This window comes from Acinonyx jubatus, chromosome B1, assembly GCF_027475565.1.
Source record: "Acinonyx jubatus isolate Ajub_Pintada_27869175 chromosome B1, VMU_Ajub_asm_v1.0, whole genome shotgun sequence".
In the NCBI taxonomy this organism is placed as follows: Eukaryota; Metazoa; Chordata; class Mammalia; order Carnivora; family Felidae; genus Acinonyx; species Acinonyx jubatus.
The window spans coordinates 19,349,454-19,371,432 of record NC_069382.1 but is presented as its reverse complement, the minus strand read 5'-3'; the positions used below and the strand labels follow the sequence as shown (position 1 = coordinate 19,371,432).

General features: G+C 38.4%; 1 pseudogene; it reads right to left on the bottom strand.

Annotated features, from left to right (window-relative positions):
- Positions 1-8,357, bottom strand: part of LOC106988324 (SWI/SNF-related matrix-associated actin-dependent regulator of chromatin subfamily E member 1-like) — a 190,271-nt pseudogene extending 181,914 nt beyond the window's left edge.
- Between the last annotated feature and the right edge of the window lie 13,622 nt (positions 8,358-21,979).

The window sequence follows — 21,979 nt, the reverse complement described above, 5'->3', positions numbered from 1 at the left end:
GCCATTCCCCTTATAATTGCCAATTTGTTCTCTGTATCTGAGTTTTGTTTTATTTGTACACTTGTTTTGTTTTTTAGATTCCACATATTAGTGAAATCATATGGTATTTGTCTTTGTCTGGGTTATTTCACTTAGCATAATGCCCTCAAGATCCATTCACATCATCACCAATGGCACGATTTACTTATTTTTCATGGCTAAGTAGTATTCCACTGTATGTATATGTGTGTGTGTGTGTGTGTGTGTGTGTGTGTGTGTGTGTGTATTCTACTTCATTATCCATTCATCCAGTGATGGACACTTAGATTGTTTTCATATCTTGGCTATCATAAATAATTCAACAGTGAACATGAGGGTGCATATATCTCATTGAATTAGTGTTTTTGTTTTCTTTGGATAAATATATAGAAGTTGAATAGCTGGATCATATGATAATTCTATTTTTATTTTTTGATGAGGCTTCATACTGTTTTCCATGGTGACCAGCAATTTACAATCCTATCAACAGTGTATGAGGTTCCCTTTTTCTCCACATCCTTGCCAATATTTGTTATTTATTGTCTTTTTTGATAATAGCTATTCTAGCACGTGTGAGGCGATATCTCCTTGTACTTTTGATTTGCATTTCCCTAATAACTGTGAGGTTGAAAATATTTTCAAGTACCTATTGATCATCTGTATGGGTTCTTTGTGAAAATGTCTATTTAGATCCTCTGCCAAATTTTTTCATCCAGGTTTTTTTTTTTTTTTTCTGTTGAGTTGTGTCTTGTATGTATTTTGGATATTAACTCCTTATTGGATACATGATTTGTAAGTATTTTATGCTAATGTCATACTGATTTAATTTCTATAGCTTTGTTGTATAGTTTGAAATAAGGAAGAGTGGTATCTTTGTCTTTGTTCTACTTTTTCAAGATTGCTTTGGCTATTTGGGAACTTTTGTTCCACACAAATTTTATAATTATTTTTTATATTTCTTTGGAAAATGTCATTGGGATTTTGATAGGGATGTCATTGTATCTGTAGATTTCTTTGGGTATTACAGACATTTTAATAGTATTTAATTATTCCAATTAATGAGCATAGAAGGTCTTGCCATTTATTTTTGTCTTCTTCATTTCTTTTCATCAGAGTCTGAGTTTTCAGTGTATGGGTATTTCACCTTTTTGGTTAAATTTATTCCTAGGTATTTTATTCTTTTTGTTAGAATTGTAAGTAGGAATGATTTCTTTTTTTTTGATAGTTTATTAATAGTGTATAAATTATGTAACAAAGTTTTGTATATGATTTTGTATACTGCAACTTTACTGACTTCATTTATTAGCTCTAACATTCTTTTTGGTAGAGTCTTTAAGGTTTTCGTTTTGCTTTTAAGTTTATTTTTTTTGAGAGAGAGCAGAGGAGAAGCAGAGAGAGGGAGAGAGAATCCCTAGAAGGCTCTGCACTGTCAGAGCAGGGCTTGAGCCCATGAATTGTGAGATCATGACCTCAGCCAAAATCAAAAGCTGGATGCTTAACCAACTGAGCCACCCAGGCGCCACTTTAAGGTTTTCTAGGTATAATATCATATCATCTGCAAATAGTGATAGTTTTACTTATTCTTTTCCAATTTACATACCTAATTCTCTTTCTTGACTAATTTCTGGGACTAGGACTTCTAATACAATAAAAGTAGTGAGAGTAGGCATTCTCGTCTTGTTCCTGATCTCAGAGGAAAATCTTTTAGCTTTTTACATTGAGTATGATGTTAACAGTTTGTCATGTATGGCCTTTATTATATTAAGGTATTTTTTCTCTATACCCACTTTATTGAAAGTTTATTATAAATGGGTGTTCAGGTTTGTCAAATGGCCATTTGATCATGGTGTATGATTGTTTTAATGTATTGTTTTTTAATTTTTTTTAATTTATTTATTTTGAGAGAGAGAGTGTGAGTGGAGGAGAGACACACAGAGAGAGAGAGAGAGACACAGAATCCAAAGCAGGCACCAGTCTTTGAACTGTCAGCACAGAGCCCGATATGAGGCTTGAACCCGTGAACCTTGAGATCATCACCAGAGCTGAAGTCAGATGCTTAATCGACTGAGTCCCCCAGGCATCTCCTTCTAATGTATTGTTAAATTTGCTTTGTAAATATTTTGTTGAGGATTATTACATCTGTGTTCATCAGGGATATTGGCCTGTGATTTTCATTTTTTGTGGTATCCTTGTCTGGTTTTGGTATCAGGGTAATGCTGGTCTCACAAAATGAGTTTGGAAGCATTTCTTTCTCTTCAGTTTTTTGGAAGAATTTGAGAAAGTTATAAATATTCTTTGAATCATTCACCAGTGAAGCTGGTATTTTTGATGTCCTATTTCTCATCTTTTTATTTGTATATATATTCCTTAACTACTTATTGTAGACTGGAGGTGAGTTTCAGCCTTCTATCAGTGTTGTGCCCTGGGTGTGGTAGCCTGTCCAGACTGTCTTTCTGATGTTAGAGTTTTGTGTGGCTGAGAAATGGAAGCCTTCTGCCCACCAGGGTAGGTTATCGAGGGGCATCCCCTCTGTGGACAGGGCTTGCCCACCAGTTTAGCAAGACTGAAGATGTGGCCCACCTGTGGATTTAGTGATTCTAGAGAAGAACACTGGGGACAGGACATGGCCACAGCTTTAGAGAGGCTATATCCACCTCCTACCTGCACTAGTCAGGTAGGCGGGGAGTGCAAAACCGGTGCCTGCCAGCACCTCTGACCCCCAATGAAAGTCTGAAGTGGTCCCTGACCCTCCAGTAGATTCTTTAAGATTAACAAATGAGTCTCCTTCACATATAATTCAGTTACTTCTCAAATGGCTGCCTTTGCACTGGGTACAGGGTGAACCTGTGTGTGAGCTCGTCAAGAGACACAAGCCCCACAGGTTTCCAAAGCCAAGCAGTTTTAGGGACTCATCTCTCCATTGCAGGCCCAAGGGTTCGGGTGCTCAGTGTGGGGTACAAACCCCTTATCAGGGAAAGCCTGCTACCTGTGAGATCCCTTCTGATTGTTGTGCCAGGTATGGGTTTTTGCCAAGACTGCCTCTCTGCCTCCCCGCTTCCCCTTCCTGTCTCATTGTGCCCTCCCCCATCTTTTTTTTTTTTTTTTAACCAATGTGACCCTTTTACCCCTTCTTATGGAAGGAGCTTTCCAGCTAGTTTTCACTTTTTCTAAACCAGTCATTGTTCCATTTATAGCTGTAGATTTACCGTGTTTGTAGGAGGAGATGAGTTGAGGGTGTTCCTGTATTGCCATCTTGGACCACTTGCTCACGACAGTTTTTTTTGATAACTTGAAAAATACGAAGACTCCAGTTGTGTTAAAGATTTGGTTTCCCGTTGGAAATGGAGAACACTTAAACAGGGGACACTCTGAAGGAGTCATCTGCCTGTCAGTGTTACCCTGAGACTCAAGTGGATTGCATTCAAAATAGATACATTTCTCCCAGAAGGCAATTGTGTTTGGAGCATAATGTAGGCCATGGTTCCATCCAGTTTTGAAGCATGCTGATTATAGGTAGCTGTATTTATTATAACAGCTGAAAGGAGAACGTCATAAAAATAAAAGTCTCCCACAAGTAGGCTACTATTTCATCTGATTTAGAATTGTGGAACCTGAGAGCGAAAATAACTGAAAGCTTCCTCTAACCTTCTCTGAAAGGAGTCCTAGAGAAGAAAGAAGTGTGTGTGTGTGTGTGTGTGTCCCCCAATGATTTCTAATTAATGACTCTGAATATAAATGTAATTTTGGAAAATATATGATTATTCCAAGTGTAATATCCCTCTTTTTGGCCAACATCACATCAGATTTCTTTTACTCCCAGTCTTTTCTCCATTAAAATGAATGAAAAGAGGGCCTGCACATATTTCATGCTTATACCAAAATACATGTACCTTTTTGTTTTCTTTTTCCAAGACAGTATGCTATTATGTAAGAGTGAGTGTGCAGATGTAGAAAGAAAAAAAAATCCCATCCTTGTATATTTGTCTGCAGCTTTTGACTATACTGAAATGTGAAGTTATTCTCAAATGTTAATGTTCAGAAGGATCATCTGGGGCTTGTTAAACGTGTATTCCCAGACTTTGTTCTCGGAGATTTGTTTCTTCTGGAAGTGCCCTGGTTGATAATGCCCTATGGCTCCTGGACATTTGGAAGTACTCTAAGAGTCTGAGTGCCCTTAGAAAGGTGGAATGTCATAATCCTTCACTTGCCTAATCATAGAAATTTCATATTTGTCCTATTTTTTAGTGTTAAATCCTTATGGTTGAATCTTTAAAAGCTGACTAGAAAAAAATGCAAATATATTGAGCATTCACCTGTCAAATGGGAAGATATTTGGCAGCTGAGAAGGAGATCCAAAATTCACATGTTTTTTCTCCTGCTCTGTTAACTATTGAGGGTACACAGTTGCTTCTGGCAGTGCTGTCTGAGGTGAAGAGAGGAGGAGAAATACCCCTCTGTTCCCATTCTTACGCTCTCTGGTTGCCTGCCCGGGCTTTCCATTTCCTACCGAAGCCAAGGCTTCTGAGCCAGCTGATCCCAGGACACACAGCTGAAAGCAGGCATATTCTGGGATACAGAGCAGAGGAAGGGAAGGGAGAGGCACAATTTAATCTGAGTGCAAGCAGTCTAGGATTTAGGGAGCAATCTTGGCCTGGTAGAGAATCAGGGAGAGACATTACCTAGGATGAGTGTACGGGCAGGAGAGACAGATGCCAAGGTATCTAAAGGTTCATGTTATTTCAAAGCCGACGAATGTGGGTGCTCTTCTGGGGGGTCAGTGCTAGGACCCCAGAACACTTTCTATTGAGGGCGTCTAGTTTTATCAGAGGAAAAGGGACTTTTCCACTGGGTGGTCTTCTCTTTTCACTTTAACAGTGAGACAGGCATTTGTGAACAGAAATACCTCAGCTCACATATCAAAGAGTTGATGGCTCTTTGATGCAGCAGAACAGTGCCTGCTGCACCCACTCTCTCCCCTGGTTTCCAGTTTCTGTCTGGGGTCTATTTGGAATGTCTGGTAGCTCTCACTGCCAGTGTAATTGGAAAGCAGCAGAAAGCTGTGATTGGATCCTGTGGGGAAGTTAAAATGTAAGGAACCAACAATTATAATAACTGTGTAAGAATAAAAAAAAATAGAGCAGATGTGCCTTTGCAAATGTTTATTTTCTATGGAGATAGAAACCCAGTTTGCATTCTCAGACTTCCCTCTGGACAATTAAGATGTGAATTTGGAGTCAGGTGTTGACTAAAGAATTTGAATTGTTTTCTTCAAGGGCCAGCGTATAATGAAATTTGTGATGTGAGCGTAAAACTAAGTGACTATTATAAAAGTCATAGTCTGCATGGGACTCCATAAATTCACACCATGGTGAGTTGTCTAAAGGGATTTTCACTACTCTGTTCAACATAGTCTTGAAAGGCGCCTCACTCGGTCTCCACTCAGCAGCCAATCCAGAGGCCCCAGCCACAGAAGACAGGCTGCATGCTGCAAACACCTGGCCACCCACCTTTCCAGGAACACCAAGGACTTTTGATATGGCAATTAAAACCTGGCCCATACAACACTTTCTTACAGTGAGCTTGATTTTAACTTCATTTTTTGCTTAACTAGTTCTTTTGTTTCAAACAGATGTAACCTTTCCCTTTTGTTTTCCAGCTAAGGACACCTGTGAGGTATTCCAGCTAACTTGTGTAGATCCATCATTGGTTTCTTGGCAGCCTTGTTTTTAAAAATCTACATACTGCTTTCCCAGTTCAATCCATCACTTTACACTTGAAAAGGTCATGGTTTGCTCATCAGGAAACTTTGGAGAAATCCTTTGCTATGATTTATCTTATGTTACATGCCCTGGTAGAGATTCTCAGGAAGCAAGGCCCATTACTTCCTTGTAAGGTCATTCCCCTGAAGTCCCCTGCAAATGAGTACCAATTGTGCATGCTTGAGACTGAAGCATTCTCTTGGATCATTTAAAGGGAATCAAGGGAATGAGTGGTTTGTATTCGGTGACTCATGTGAGTTGGACAGGTGATGTATGGGACAGAGTCTCCCTTGGAGGTGCTAGCATGTCAATGATAGCTCTTATTTTTAAATCGCTTCCAGTATTTAGTATAAAGATAAACATGCCCCAAGAGACTTAATATTTTATTTTCTGATATTCATAATCGATGGTTGTTTAAAATCCCTTTGGTATGTTACATGCAAATGTTTGCCCTTTGCCCCCCTAAACTTCTTAGTGACATTGTTATGGACGTGAGACATTAAAGCAAGTCTATTAATTATTCTTTTTTAAATCGCAGTATTTAACAACAATATTCAGAGAATTTCCAAGTAATTATCTCTGCAATATTTAACACTGGATTATGTTTAGTAGAATGGCCTAGCTGTTTGGGAGAAAAAGGTGGCACTATGAAGTAAAATAATCTGTTTTCAGAACTGGGAAGACATTTTGAAGGAGACCAGTTTAGTTATATGATGTCTGTCTTGTAAGGACCAGATCAGTTATACAGAAAACATTTATGGTACACATGCAATTATAAAAATTTCTTCATTTTTGCATTCTGTAATCCTAGCTACCTAAATTATGTCAAGTGTATATTTTCTGTTCTCTCTAAATAATTCTTACCTCAGTGTTAACTTCAGCCCAAATCATTTATTCAAGAAACACCATGTATGAGGTCCTATTTGATTGCTGGGAATGTAACACTGAACAAAATCGAAAGTCCTGCTCTCCGAGTTCCCAGGTGTAGTGAGTCTCCTGGCATTAAATTCTGCTGGTAGATGGAAACATGTGGTTGACTACAGAGGAAAAGCTTGTTAAGGGGTAGAAGGTAATAGTATAAAATCAAGTTCAGGCGTGTTTGGTGTGCCTGAGTACATTTCTGCTCTGGCCTTGTGTCCTGAGTGATGTTGCTAGTTGCACAGGTAGGTTTGTCCTGCTCTTCTCTATGCTCTCTCCCCAAGGCCCACTGGAAACAGGGTGTAAAATTATGAGGCTTGTAGCACTTGACTCGGTTTTGAATCTGTAGTAAAGGCACTAGGAAACCAGAAACTGAGATTTATCAGCGTTAATAGGCCACGTAAATTACACTGAAGGCCGGGAGAAAAATGGAAAGGAATAAGTTTGCCAGGTCACTAGGCCTGCTGAGGGCTCTGAACCTCATGTGGTCAGTGTCATTGGGATGCATATGTGGTCCTTACTCATGCTTAGGGATGCTCTGATCCCTGTTTACTGTGCAAACCAGAACCTGCAAGCCTTTAGTTCTTATATTTTATGTCTGTGGTTTCTGGGTTACTCTTGCTTTCTTAGCCGTGACAGTGACAGCATCTGTTAATAAATGGTGCATAGAGCCTATCATTTTCCAAAAACACACACACATATATATGTATTTTTAATGTTTGTTTACCTTTGACAGAGAGACAGAGCATGAGTGGGGGAGGGGGAGAGAGAGAGGGAGACACAATCTGAAACAGGCTCCAGGCTCTGAGCTGTCAGCATAGAGCTCAACACGGGGCTTCAACTCACGAACAGCAAGATCATGACCTGAGCCAAAGTCAGACACTCAACCGACTGAGCTACCCAGGTCCCCCCCAAAATATGTATTTTTAAATTACCTAATTTTAAGGACATTTTACTGGCAAGTTTTCAGATGAAGTTTCACTTTGGAAATAGGATTTGGCCCTATGAATGTTAGGAGAAAATTCATTCCTAATTATTCTTAGATATCTAAAATTTATTTTGTTACTTATGACTGGTAAATGAAATATAAGGGGAATAAGTTTTTTATTCTTTAATAATTTGAACTAGATTTTGAAGTCGGCATAGTGGCATCGCCTTGGTTAGTTAACTGATAATATTCTCCCAAACTGATCATTCTGACTTGTCTTCTCTGAAGGAAATTCTTTGACTTTCTGATCTCATTTCCCCTCTCGCTTCCTTGAAAGCAGCATGGTGTCGTGGAATGAGGATGGGGCTGGTGTTTGGAAACTTGTATTTTAGTCTTGTCTCCAACATTTACTCATAGAAAATACGTAACACTCTTTGATGTCAATTTCCCTGTCGGTCTCACATGAGAGGATAGGTATGTAAAGATATGTAAAACCGCCAAGCGTGATATAAATGTACGGTATTATAACTACTAGGCTTTGGCCTAATACAAGGTAATACATACCTGTGGGAAAATATCCCTATGGTACAAAAAGGTACACTGTCCAAACTTCCACGGCCTGCTGCTCCCCAGTTCTTTGGGTCCCCAGTTTGATTTCCCAGAGGCTGCTGCTGTACCTGATGAGTTCTGGAGCTCCTGGAGATGATGACGTAGGAAGAGATGTTACTAAGCATGTTTAATAGACCTAGAGCCTACTTTCTAGGAGACTACTTTTTTATTTTTAGTAAGACACATTTCTCAGGATGTGCTGCTGCTCAAGATGTAGGGAATACAGCTTCATCATTTTTCTTGTTTCAAATAGAAAAGAGTAGAAATGCACATGCTGTTAGCTTGCTGAACCAGTATATTTCTGAGATATGTGTTGAAGTTCATGGAGCACCACCTAAAGGGATGGAAATAATGCTGCACAGGAATAGGGCCTTTCAACAACGGACACAATTTCACACCGCACGTTATTGCTTCTTGTAAAAGCTCTTGCTCCGCTTTCTCATCTCCAGATCACTGGATGACAGCTCTGGCAGAAACAAATAGCAGGTGGGATGACATGTATTTGTGGATTTTAGGTTATGGTTTGGCTTTAACATATTGCTATGTCTCTTTTTCCAGACTTGCCTTCCTTTCAGAGGCTCAACACCTCCTCTTAACATAATGATTAGATTCAAGACCTGCAATTCAGTCAAGATGTAGTCATGGGTCAGCGTACTCCTATTATCCCAGCTGGGGCTGCCCTCCCATGTTACCTGCTCCAGAACAGTGAGTGTATTCATCGGAGCTGTGCCATCCCGGGCAGTGTGAAACACTCCTCACATTCTTTCCCAAGTTGCTGGTCTCTTAGGCTTCTTTGTTTTTTAGTATTTCAGGGCCCATGAGGGATGTGTCAAATGTCTCCCAGCCCTTTAATTTGTCCATGTTTGCCTTAGAGGTCAGTTCTAATTGGGTATGATCCTACCAGCTGAAAAATAGTCAGAATATGGAAGGGCCAGGATTAGGGGCTTGGAGAGGGGGATTTTGAAAGGATAACATAACCAGCCAGTTTTCACCTTCCAGCAGATAAGAGGAGATCGTATTTATCATGACTACTCATAAAATCCTACCTTAAACGATGAAGAAAGTATCTGTTTAGAGTGTGAATGTGCTTTAAGGCTAAGAGATACACTTGCTAAGGATTTTGGTCATTGAAAACTAGTTCATCCTAGGAAAAAAAATAATTTGTATTCGTGGTCAAAGAGAAAGAGAATCAGGTCCATTATTTCAACACAAAGCAGGTTGAAAAATCCTCTAGACCCTCAAATGAACTTAGAAATATTAGAATTGCAGGTATTGGCTCAAGATAATGCTTTGCTAATGTATTATGTCTGTCTTTTGAGGATCAACACTGTGAAATAATCATCTTATAAGAGAATTCCCAGTAGAGAAAGTGAACACAGTATGAGCACAAAATAGGGTTGAGAGCCTAAGATCTTGACTAAAGCTATGAGTAATTTTTCTGTTTAGGAAAACCAATAAAACAGCCTAATGATGACAACATTTCACAGGTCTTAAATTAATGGGTACAGTATAACTGACTTCTGTTTATTATCTAACAATCACTAGAAAAATTTCACACTGTCTTTCAGTTTCAAAAATATGACATACTAATTTTGCTTTGATATAGACATTATGTACACTGAGTCATTGTGCTGTTTCTTGTTATGTGTTCACATTTTCATTGCCATATTAATTTCCTAAACTCTGAGATGGTGACTCCTCTCCCTTCCACTTGTCTGGTATCATCTTGGCATGAGACACAGAATAACTCTGATTCTGGAGATGAATGTTGGTGCGGTTGAGTAGATACTTCTCAGTCCTCTTCTGTAAGACGTAGGGTAGTAATGCTTTAAACTGCGATGAACATGAGGCTCTCCTGCTCACAGACACTGGTGTAGGAATTAAGGAATAGAATTACTGAGCTTCAGCATTATGTTTTCTTTTTCAAAGCTGTAGTCCAAATATCTTTATTTTTTTAATGTTTATTTATTTTTAGAGAGACAGAGTGTGAGTGAGGGGCAGAGAGAGAGGGAGACACAGAATCCAAAGCAGGCTCCAGGCTCTGAGCTGTTAGCACAGAGTCCGACGTGGGGCTTGAACTAATGCACTGAGAGATCATGACCTGAGCTGAAGTCAGCATTTAAACGATTGGCCACCCAGGTGCCCTTGTAGTCCAGATCTCTTAACTCTTGCTCATTCTCATCCGTTAAATGCTACCTCCTTGTTTTCTTCCTGACTTCATCTAATTTCCTGGTTTTAAAACTTAAAGTAACTAAAATTGTGTATATACCTCAAAGATAGTGCTGCAGTTGCATGAATTACTACAAACTGTATGTAAGCTTACTAGAGATTTGTGAAAGAGAAATGAAAATAATGGTAATGATAAAAGATTTAGTGATTACCCTCTATTATCCCCATAATTGTTTAAATAATCCAGTATGGTAGGTAACAGTTTTATTTGGGTTTTAAAAACAGGCTGGGTAATTTATTAGGGCTACACAGATAATTAGTAGGGAGCTAGAACCCCAAAACTCATACTTTAGTCACAGTGTTATATTGTACTGCTGACCTGTGTATTAAGGATTATCAAATTGTGTGGGATATAAATATGTAATTTTTTTGTTTTGTCTGTAAGTAATTGCTACCCACTATACTAGGTTGAATGCCCTTACACTTAAGCATTCAATCGGATGACATATTATAGCAATTAGCTCAGAATGGTCTTATTTTGTTATTTAGAACTCAATTCCAGTGATTTTCTTCTTGATTGTATATATGTGTGTGTGTGTATGTATATGGATAAAATGGCAGCTCAGTAAATTTTTATTTAGTACAAAGTAAGTAACCACCACCTAGATCAAGATACAGAACATTTTCAGCACCACTATTAGCTTCTTTCCCAGCCCGTATCTCTCCCTCAAAGGTCTCAATTCATAATCACCAGTTACTTTTGCCAGATCTTGAACATGATGTAAATGGAATCATAGTGTATATGTTTTGTAGTGCCTGGCTTCTGTTATGCAACACAGAGCCTGTGAATCCTTTGTGTTGTTGTGTGAAACAGTAGTTAGTTCCTTTATATTCTGTTTGAGGATACCATTACTTCTTTATCCATTCTCCTGTCGACAGACATTTGTATTGATTTGGTTTTTGGCTATTGTGAATAAACATGTTATAACAATTTTTGTGGATGTTTTCTGGTGGACATAGGCATTTGTTTTTCATGGTACATAGCCAGAAATGGAATTCCCACGGGTCATAGTGTAGGTATATGTTTAAGCTTTCGTATATATTGCCAAAAGTTTTCCAAAATGCTCAAACCAAGTACGTTCGCATCAGAGACACCTTAAAGTTTCTATTGTTTTCCATTTGTAACCATAGTTGGTGTTAACAGTTCTTTTCATTGTAGATATTCTGGTGGGCTTGTAGTAGTATCTCATTGAGGCTTTAATTTGCATTTATCTTATAAGTAATGAAGATGACTTTTTTCTGTATACTTACTGATCATTTGGTAAAGCAGATATTAAAATATTCAAGTTCTTTGCACATTAAAAAAAAATTGAGTTGCCTTTCTTCCTGATTTACAGTTCTTTATTTCAGATAAGGATTCTTATTCAAGTGTATGTGTTGAGACTATTTCCTTTAAGTCTGTGACTAGAACTTGCTTCCTTTCAGTGCTTTGAGTGAAAAGAAGTTCATAATTTTAGTGCAGTCCAACTTACTAATTTTTTATGTGTAGTGTTTTTTGTTCCTGTTTAAGAAATTTTGGACTACTGCAAAGTCATGAATATGTTTCCCCCCTCTATTTAATTCTACAACAGAGTTTCTCAAACTTTCTTGGCCTGTGGAGACCTTAACATATTAGTGGTTTTTTCAGAGACCTAATAAGCTGAAAGAAACACGTAACAATTCTGTTTAGTGAGGAGGTAGTTCCAAACAACTTAATAAGGATTTACATCCTAAAGCATACTCGATGTTTGAAAATATAATACAAATTAAATAAAAGAAAAATAGTATATTTATTTAATTCTTAAGTAACCACAATTACTTTGTAATGAGATGTGTGCCTATTACACTGCACAAGTTATCAAATCTTGGAATCTTAGAATTGGTTTGGACACAAACACCTTCATAACCTCTGCCGTATTAATTTTTGCACGGTACTTTTTCTGATAGCTAGTTTCCCAAGGATACTCTGGAATGAAATGCAGCATAATGTAATGTTGAAAGAGTGCATGACCTTGAGCTGGTAGTCTGGGGAGAGTGTAATAAAAGTTTATGGGGCGCCTGGGTGGCTCAGTCGGTTAAGCAGGTGACTTGGATTCACGTCATGATCTGACAGTTCATGATCTCATGGTTCATGAGTTTGAGCCCTGCTCCAGGATCTTTGCTGTTACAGTAGAGCCTGCTTTGGATCCTCTGTCTACCTCTCTCTCTGCCCCTCCCCTGTGGGGCATGTGCATTCTTTCTTTCAAAAATAGGTAAATATTAAAAAAAAAATACTGCCAAGTTTCTCTCACAAATGTAATCTATCCTATGGCACCCTTTGAGTTTGCTATAGTTCCTCAACACCTTGGCACACACTTTGATTCTAGGCACGTTTTTTTTTTTTTTAATTTTTTTTTTAATGTTTATTTTTGATGGAGACACAGAATGCGAGTGGGTTAGGGGCAGAAAGAGAGGGAGACACGGAATCCGAAGCAGGCTCCAGGCTCCGAGCTGTCGGCACAGAGCCCGATGCGGAGCTTGAACTCACGAGCTGTGAAATCATGACCTGAGCCAAGTTGGATGCTCAACCGACTGAGCCGCCCAGGCGCCCCGATTCTAGACACATTGTTTGACATTTCACATTTAGGTTTACAATCCATCTCTAATTTTTGTGTATAATGCAAGATGGGTATCAGGGTTCTTTTCCTCCTGTCATGCAGATATTCAGTTGCTCAACACCATTATTTGTCATATATCAAGGGACTCTATAAATATGGACCTATTTCAGGACTCTTTTCTGTTTCACTGGTCTAGTTATTGGTGCTTGCACCAATACCATGCTGGCTTAATTACTACAGCTTAATAGGAAGTCTTGAAATCTGATAGTGTAAATTTTTCATTCTTGTTCTTTAAGATCATCCAATTATTTTTGGTTCCATACATTTTAGGAACAGTTTGCTGTGTTCCACTGAAGACCTCCCTCTTCTTCTGGCTCAGTTAGACCTGTCTGTTACTGTTGTGGCCCAGAGTGTAGGTCTGAGAAGGGAAGGGTGGGTACAGAAGATTTTTTCTGCTCTTTCCTGTATCTACTTTCTCCCTTTCTTGGTGCTAGTTCTGTGGCTTCAGTGTGCTTGAGGGGAGTGTAGAAAGAAAGAAAATGAAAAATATCTCCTTGGTTAATCAAGAAGTTTGCAGTCTTCTCTTGGGTTGGTTGTTGGTTTTTCTCATTCCTCAGTGAGTAGTGTTGGGGCTTTCAGGCATCTAAGTGGAAGGTATTTAAATGGTGGTTCTCTCCTGGGGGAATGGACTCTTCAGAGGGCCACTTGGGGAGGAGACCCTCCCCACTGCATAACTCAGGACTGACCTTTTCATTTTTTATTTTAAATTTAAAAATGTTTAGCATTTATTTATTTTTGAGGGAGAGAGAGAGCATGTGCACACATGGAGAAGGGTCAGAGGGAGCAGAGGATCCGAAGCAGGCTCTGCACTGTGAGTGTAGATCCTCAGGCAGGGCTCGAACTCACAAACCCACCATGATATCATTACCTGAGCCGAAATCGAGAGTCTGCCACTTAATTGACTGAGCCACCCAAGTGCCCCTTTTCTACTCCCCTCTGCCTCTACAGAATCTGCTTCCCTCTCCTCTTTACCCCTTTTGCACATACCACTCTCACCTTCTTGGTCCTTTATCTAAAGGGACATCTTGAGTGGGGTATTGACAAGAAGGCTCATTCTCCCTTTACTCATAGAGAACTCATATTTTCCTGTCATCTCCATTTACTCTGTTAAATTCTTCTCCTATGCTTGGTAATCCGGAGGATGACTGGCGAGTACCCTGGCTGATGGACATGTAGCCAGAGACCGAAGTACCAATTTCCTCTTGTAGGCATTGCCATCTTGATGAAGATTCTCTTGGAGTCCCCTCCTTGCAATGGAGCAAAGGGAAGAGTTTCTCTACAATCACTTTATTCTAAAAATCCTTCCAGCTACAAATTCATCTTTTCATCTTTATTGGTGATATAGTGGCTGTGGTTGTTGGCCTATTCAAATTGATGCTTCTCAGTAAACTGGGCAAGACTGGCCCTAACTACTGGCAAATTGTTAGCAGAATTTGAACTCGAAATGTGTGGTGATTAGTGACTTTGGTTTTTGGTTTGGAGTCTTAGCTGCAATTTCTCCTGCCAAACAATAGCAATGACAAATAAAGATTTGGTCTGTTTTTTAGACGAAATTTTCTTCTAAAATCTAAAGACCTTTCCTATACTTACCTCTAAAATATGCTAACCTGTTTTTAATAATAATTTTCCTCATTGTTTTTGTATATGATTAATGTAATTACTAATGAGATCAAGAATTTCAAATTCAGTAAACATTTATAAGCATTTATAAAAGTGTGTTCAACACTATTCTAGCTTCTATGTCTATACATCAACAAATCTGATTTATTCCAGATAAAACTTGGGAGTTGGGCATTAGTATTGTTTCAACTGGAAGAAAACAAACAAAAAACACCCAAGACACTGAGAATACTGGTATTCAATACTGGTATTGCTCTTGAAATAAACATTTCCTAAAAGTTAGTAATTTTTCATGAGAACAACTAGAATGAAGATTTTAGGTGTGTATCCACCTGGAGAAGCAACTCAAAAGCAGATGCCCCATTGATGTATCAATTGTCATCTTCTTAGATAAAGGAAAGCATATAAAATCTTGAAAGTCTGAGATGATTGAATTTCAACCCAAAGTGATTTTTCACTGGATTCTGTAGAGACTACAATTATGCGGTCAACAATAGACCAATAATTCACTTTTATGTTCCTTGAATTACTGACTTATTTGTTTGATCTCAAGAAACAAGGAGAGGTAGCATTAGAGGTAAAGGAGGAAACAGAACAAAAAACACTAGGTTTACTTTAGTTATTTGTTTATTCATTTGTATATGTATTGATTTATTTTTATTTATTTATTTTGAAAGAGAGAGCACACACATGGACAAGTGGTGGGGGGAGGGTGAAAGAGAGGGGGAGAGAGAGAATCTCAAGCACATGCTGCTTTGTCAGTGCAGAGCCTGATGTGGGACTCAGACTCACAAACTGTGCCATCATGACCTGAGCTGAAATCAAGAGTCTGATGCTCAACCAACTGAACCACCTGGGTGCGCCTAAGTTTTAAATTTCTATTTGACGATTGGTATCCACTTCTAACTTCTGATTATGGCCCAGGTTGATGAATACTTTATTCTGTTGGAGAATCTTACTAGAATTTTCACTTTTTTGTTTTAATTTCATGATACAAAAACCCTAGTCAACCTGATCTGAATATGATTTGAATTGTAATCAGTTGAGGCCTACCTCTTCTTCATTAAGATGTTAGAAACTTTGTGTTTACATTCATCTCAGTGTGTGATTTGGTTTGTTCTTTGATGTAATTTGAGTTGTGTTTTAGTCATATAGAAAAGGCACAGAAATAAATCGCTTTTATTTTGTCACATAAAGCAGATGGCCCATATCATCAACATTTACAAGGTAAGCCAAAGCCACGTTTTAGATATTAAACCAAAGTTGATGAAGAGGTTCCCCTGGAATTGGAGGCAAAATTGCAAATTACGACCAATGAAAAACTTTTAAACTTTTATTGTTTCTTAATTTGATGACTTGAAGATAATGCAAACCTATACCAATTTTAAACTTTTTTTTCCTAAATAGATCACCTTAGACTACATTTTAAATTATATATAACATTTATTTGTCTATATTTGTTATACTGTTTGTTTTAGAAATTCTTTTGTGGATAATTGAGAAGATGTGCATTCTTCTGCCGTTGGATAGAATGTTCTGAATATGTCTGTCTGGTCCCTTTGTTATATAGTATTATTCAAAACTGCTATTTTTGATTGATTCTCTGTCTGGATTGTCTATCCCTTGCTGAGTGTGGAGTATTAAATTTCCCACCTATTACTGTATTGCTCTTTATTTTTCCTGTTAGTCTTGTTAGTATTTGCTTTATATATTGAGGTTTTCCAATGTTGCGTGCAGAAACATTTACAATTATTACAATCTTCCTGATGATTTGACCCCTCTATTATTAAATAATGACTTTGTCTCTTGTGACCATTTTTACCTTAAAGTTGATTCTTTTGATATATGAGTAGGTCCTCCTGCTTTCTTTGAGTTACTGTTTGCTTGGAATAAATACCTTTTACCTTCCCTTCATTCTGAGTCTATGTGTGTCCTTGAAGTCAAAGTAAGTGTCTTATAGGCAGATGTGTATGAACCTTGTTTGTTTACTGATTGAGTCATTATCTGCCTTTTGTTTAGAGACTTTAATCTATGTACACTTAAAGTAGTTATTGAGAGGTAAGGATTTAAAATTGCTTTTTGTAAAATTTGGACATTTTGTAGATTCCTTGCTTTTTGCTTTCTTTATTTGTGATTTGATGAATTCTTGTGGTAGTATGCACTGACTCCCTTATCATAATCTTTTGTGTATCTACTGCAGATTTTTCCTGTGTGGTTACCATGAGAAATAAAATTTCTTACAGTTATAACATCATGTTGATAACATCTCAGATTCAGTATCACTAGGAAACTTTATATATTTCTACCCCTCACATTTAGGGTTATTAATATTGCAGTTAACATCTTCTTAAAATTGTGCATTCAATAACATTAGAGTTATAATTGTTTTTTAATATATGTGGTTTTTAATTTTAAACTAAAATTGTAAGTGATTATGCAGTGCCATTACGATATTAGAAAATCTGATATTGTCACAATAAGTAATTGCGATTCCAGATTCTAGATTAGATTCTATAGGGAGGAGGAAAAAAATGCTGTTAAGTATATTATTGGATCAATATTAGGAAACTAGATGGAAAATTAGATAAGAGTAATGTATACAAGTATTTTATAAATTTACTTAGGTTGAAAATTGTACTGAAGTTATGTAGAATATTCCTGTTTTTAAGAAATAAAAACTGAAAGGTAAAGGCCACAACATAGGCAATTTCACTATAATTGTTTTATGTACACATAGAGAAAGAAAGAAATGGAGAGAGTTATAGGGATACAGAGACAAAGTACATGATAAAAGAAATGGGTTAATAATAAGTGAATCTTATTAAAGGTGTTTGGATGTTCTTTGTACTGTTTTTATTCTTGGAAGGATTCTTGTTTTTTTAAGGAAAAATGATCTATTTCATGTAATTAGTAAGTTCAGGATAGAGTTTAAATATGATTTTAGCTAAAATATCTTTAGCAATCTTTCTTTCTTTTCTGATTCTACTTTTTCTGAGTTGATGTTATTTCACGTTAGGTTTACCAGAAAGTGGGTGACAACAAAATTCCTGCAGCATTTCTTTAAGTTTGAGATTATTTCCACCTAAAAAAAATAAGTTTCTGACCTGGAATTCTAAGTGTTTATTAAAATATCTGGAAATATATTCGAAACATTTGGGATACCTAGAAATTAGTTTCCAGTTAAATATGTATAAGTCTTGAATTATTGGTGTCATTTAGCTGCATTTTTAGGGTGCCAATGGTAACTATTTAAGCAGATTACTTTCATTGGGGAAGGAAAATAGTGATGAAGGGGATAAGCAGAGTGCATGTCACTGAACTTGAACTGGGTTTTGATTTTGCCCCTACTCACTTCTGAACTCTGGCAAACAAATACTCAACCACAGGTCTGCAACCAAAGCTGAACAACACGAAGCTCTTCACTTGTTATGTAAGTGATCAGCAAATTAAAGATTAACCTGAAATCTTTAAGGACATGAGTTATTCTCAGTTTTAAGAAAATAAAACTTGTCTCTTCCATGGTATTTGTGGGATTTACATCACACTTTAGTTTTGTGTGACATCAGAGTTCTTCCACAAACAAAAGAACAAAACACATTAAATCTAACATTTACCAATGGTGATACTAAAAATAGTTTACCCATACTGCTCCCCTCTTTCTGTGTACACACACACACACACATATGTATACATACATATATGTATATATACATATGTGTGTGTGTATACACACACACACACACACACACACACGAAGTTCACTATTATTGTTCTCTTCCTGGAAACAATGGAACAGCTAGTAGATATCAGGATCATTCAGCAGTTCTACTTGATCAGTAAAATTCACCAAACTGTATGTCCCTTTCTATAATTGTCTTAATGTTAGGCTTTGAGAACAAAGATGTTCATATGTGTTTATAGATTCCCTTGGAAAGCAAAACAAGAAGGAAGAAACTAGCAAGGAGAGGCAGAGTAAAAGAAATTTTTTTCCTAGTCTGAGCCTGATGTTGTTTATTTTAGCACTTCATAACTTGTTATTTTAGTTTTCCTAGATACAGAATATTAGATGTATAGCTATTCTAAAGCTCATCTAGATCTATACATTCAGACAATGAAGAAATTAGAAACTAGGTGGAAAATTAAGAACAAGTAAGTTGACTGGAAGTCACACACCAACCAGTATGAAAGAGCCACCCTTGAATGTGTCCTCTGTGAATGATACCCGAAGTTGTACTTCGAGTAAATTTCCATTACATCACTACTGCGTTGTTTTCATTTCTTTTTCTCTTGCCCTAGTGATAGAGACTCTGGGGAATGGGGCAGCAGAGAAACAACACATCTTGTTTCAGATCAAATTACAGTGGAGTTAGAACTATAGACCTTACCCATTCCAACTCTGCATTTTTCAGTTTAAAAACAAAAGACGGCAACAAATAATGAAGGCCCAGAAACGTTTAATTAGTCGATCAAAGTCTCATAATTAGCAGAATGATCATGGGCACATCACTTACCCCGAGTCTCAGTTTATGCACTTGTTAAAAAGATAAATAGGACTGTTGGAAAGATTTAAGGTTATATTAATAAAATACCAAGTATATTACTTGACACGTACGAAGTACCCAGTGAATATGGGCTTTTATTATAGTTGTAAAAATTGTCTTGGGTTTTGAGTTTGTTAATAAAAATTACTTGTATCATTGGTCCAGGTGAAACAGAACCTAAGTGTTTCAACTCCTGGTCCAGTGCTTTTTTTCCTCCTCCCTTGCAATTCCCTTGTAGCCTACATTCTCTTGTGAGATGCGTATTTGAAAGCAGGATCTTCCACAGCTGCAACAGTGGAATTGAAAGAGAAAGGGAAGCCTTATTAGTGTGAGTCTGAACTCTAATAAGAGCTGCAGAAATCCTGGAGCCAGAGCTTTGTCACACGTGGTGAGACCTAGTCTCATTTGAAGTTATGATCAAAGTTCTGCATGGCTCATGCTGAGAGGTGGGTTTTTTTTTCTTTCTCATGTGCCCCTTGCTTTCATTTTGCTCAGCTTTAAAACATTTGTTCTATTTACATGAATGTATTCAACAGGCAGATTGTTCCTTGCCTGAGAATTCCTCCCATAAATGCAAATAACATTTCTTAATCTCTCACAGCTGGTTCAAGAAGTATGCCTGATGAATCACCTAGAGGAGATAAAAAAAAAAGGAATAAAGGGAAGAAAACCAAATGCAGAACATTATACAACCCTTGAGCAGCCCATTAAGTATTTAACTTATGCAAAATATGCATTGCATGAAGTGTTTTAGATAGAAGCCACAAGTCTTTCTCTTGAGCTATAGAAAGACAAGGTCAGACCTATGATGCTTTAAAAATGCAGAAACTGATGATCAGTTGAGATTTCCATGGCAATCTTGTGAAACAAACTTGGTCAAAATAAAATCTTAAAACCTCCATGTTGAAGAGATTAATCCCTTCCCCTGCTAGAGAGAGAAGGTATTTTCAAGATAGTGGGATTACAGTTCCTTGCTTTTGGTGCTACCCAATGCTTTTCTAGGGAAATTTGGTACTTACAAAGGGCACCAGTGGCCCTCAATTTTATTTATCAATGAAAACAGCCACTAGTATACATTTGTTGTCTTCCCCTTGGATAGATGTTAAGGCATTGCTGGAAGCTGGAAGCACACCTGTAAAGCAGGAATGAAAGGGCAGACGTGGTGCTTTTGGGTTTGCAGAGCTAGCTAGGTAAAATATCTGCACACAGACCTGAAGTAAAGAAGACCCACCTCCTGATCTTGTGGCATTTCCATTCCAGTAGATAAGTATTCCCATGGGAAGAGACCAGCAGCTGGGTGGGGGGAGGGGAGCAAATTGCAAAATAGAGTTTTTATCAAATGCAAAAGTCACCAGCAATTCTGTGTGTCCATGTCTTTCAAAGGGCAACTCTGCTGGCATGTGGCTCTACTCTCCCAAAGAGGTCTGAATGTGTGCAGAAACAAGTGAGTTATAAGGGAGAGAATGGAGTTGGCTTTCCGGCTGCCAGAAGTGGTTATGACACGAGAGTGATGTTGAGAAGAGGGAGTGGGGGAGACACAGGAAACAGCGCCCACAGACTCCATTTGCAGCAGGTGGGGTTGGGAGGAGACGAATTCCTTCCTGCCTGCCTGCCTTTAGCAAGTGTTTATCTTCACTATGTTCCTCCCCTGATTCAAACCCTTCAGTGGTTTTCTTGTGTAGGAGAGTGTAAAACAAGTCTCCCTCCCAGTCTCATGGCTGCGTGATGTAGTCCCCCCTGCTTCCTCACCTTCATCCTCCTCCATTTCCGTTTTCAGTTCTTAGGTTCAGGCTCACCGCTTTCCTCTCGGAACTGAGCTCGTTTCCCCGTAGGAAACGCCCCCACGCCGTCCAATGTGTGCTTGCTTCTCACCTTTCTGATCTCAGCTTAAATCTCAGCTACTCAGAGAGACCTCCCGTGAACACTCCATCTGGAGCAGTTATCCTTGCCCCAGCGTTGTCTCTGTCTCAGAGCTCTGTTCCTTCCCAACTGGCTCTCCTCACCACAGGTAACTGTCTTGCTGTTGGTGTGGTATGTGCTCTGAACTTCCACCTCTAGTCCACATACCCCAGGAGAGCCAGATGTTCCTTCCTCCTCTTCTTGTGTCGGCCACATCTCTCTCAGTTTCTGCCACTGGACAGGTGCTCTGCAATGAATGGGTGGTCCAAGGTTGCAGAGATTTGTTAGGAGAATGATGGTGGAACAGGCCGATCAATGAAATCTTTATATTTTCAAAAGCCACCTGTGGCTTTCATTTTTAAGCTGCTTCATGAGTAGGCCCTGAGGAGCATCCATGAGTAAGAGGGGATAGGTACTGGAATCAGGAGAGCAGTAATGTATCAGGGTTTCTAAACCCTAGGAAGAGCTTGCTGGGGGATCTTGATCTGAATGTTTCAGCATTGGTGAGAACAAATTTTGCCAATATGGGTTTTATTGTCATGTGGCCTCTTAGCCTAAAGCCCTTGCAGACGATCCTCTTTGTGCTGAAAGTGTGAGAAAGTATGGGTATTGTGGTCCTGGTCTTGGTCCCTGGCTACTGCCAGGGTCACCTTCAACACCCCTCTGGGGGGCAGTCACTGCAATGTGTCAGCAGAACCACTGAGTGCCCTGACTTGGCAGTCAGTGGGGTTTCCAGTAATCCTATTTACAGCTCCCTGGGACGCATCAGATAAAGGAGTGTGCTGAATACTAGGCTGCTCTATTTCCTCTGTTTCCAGCTTC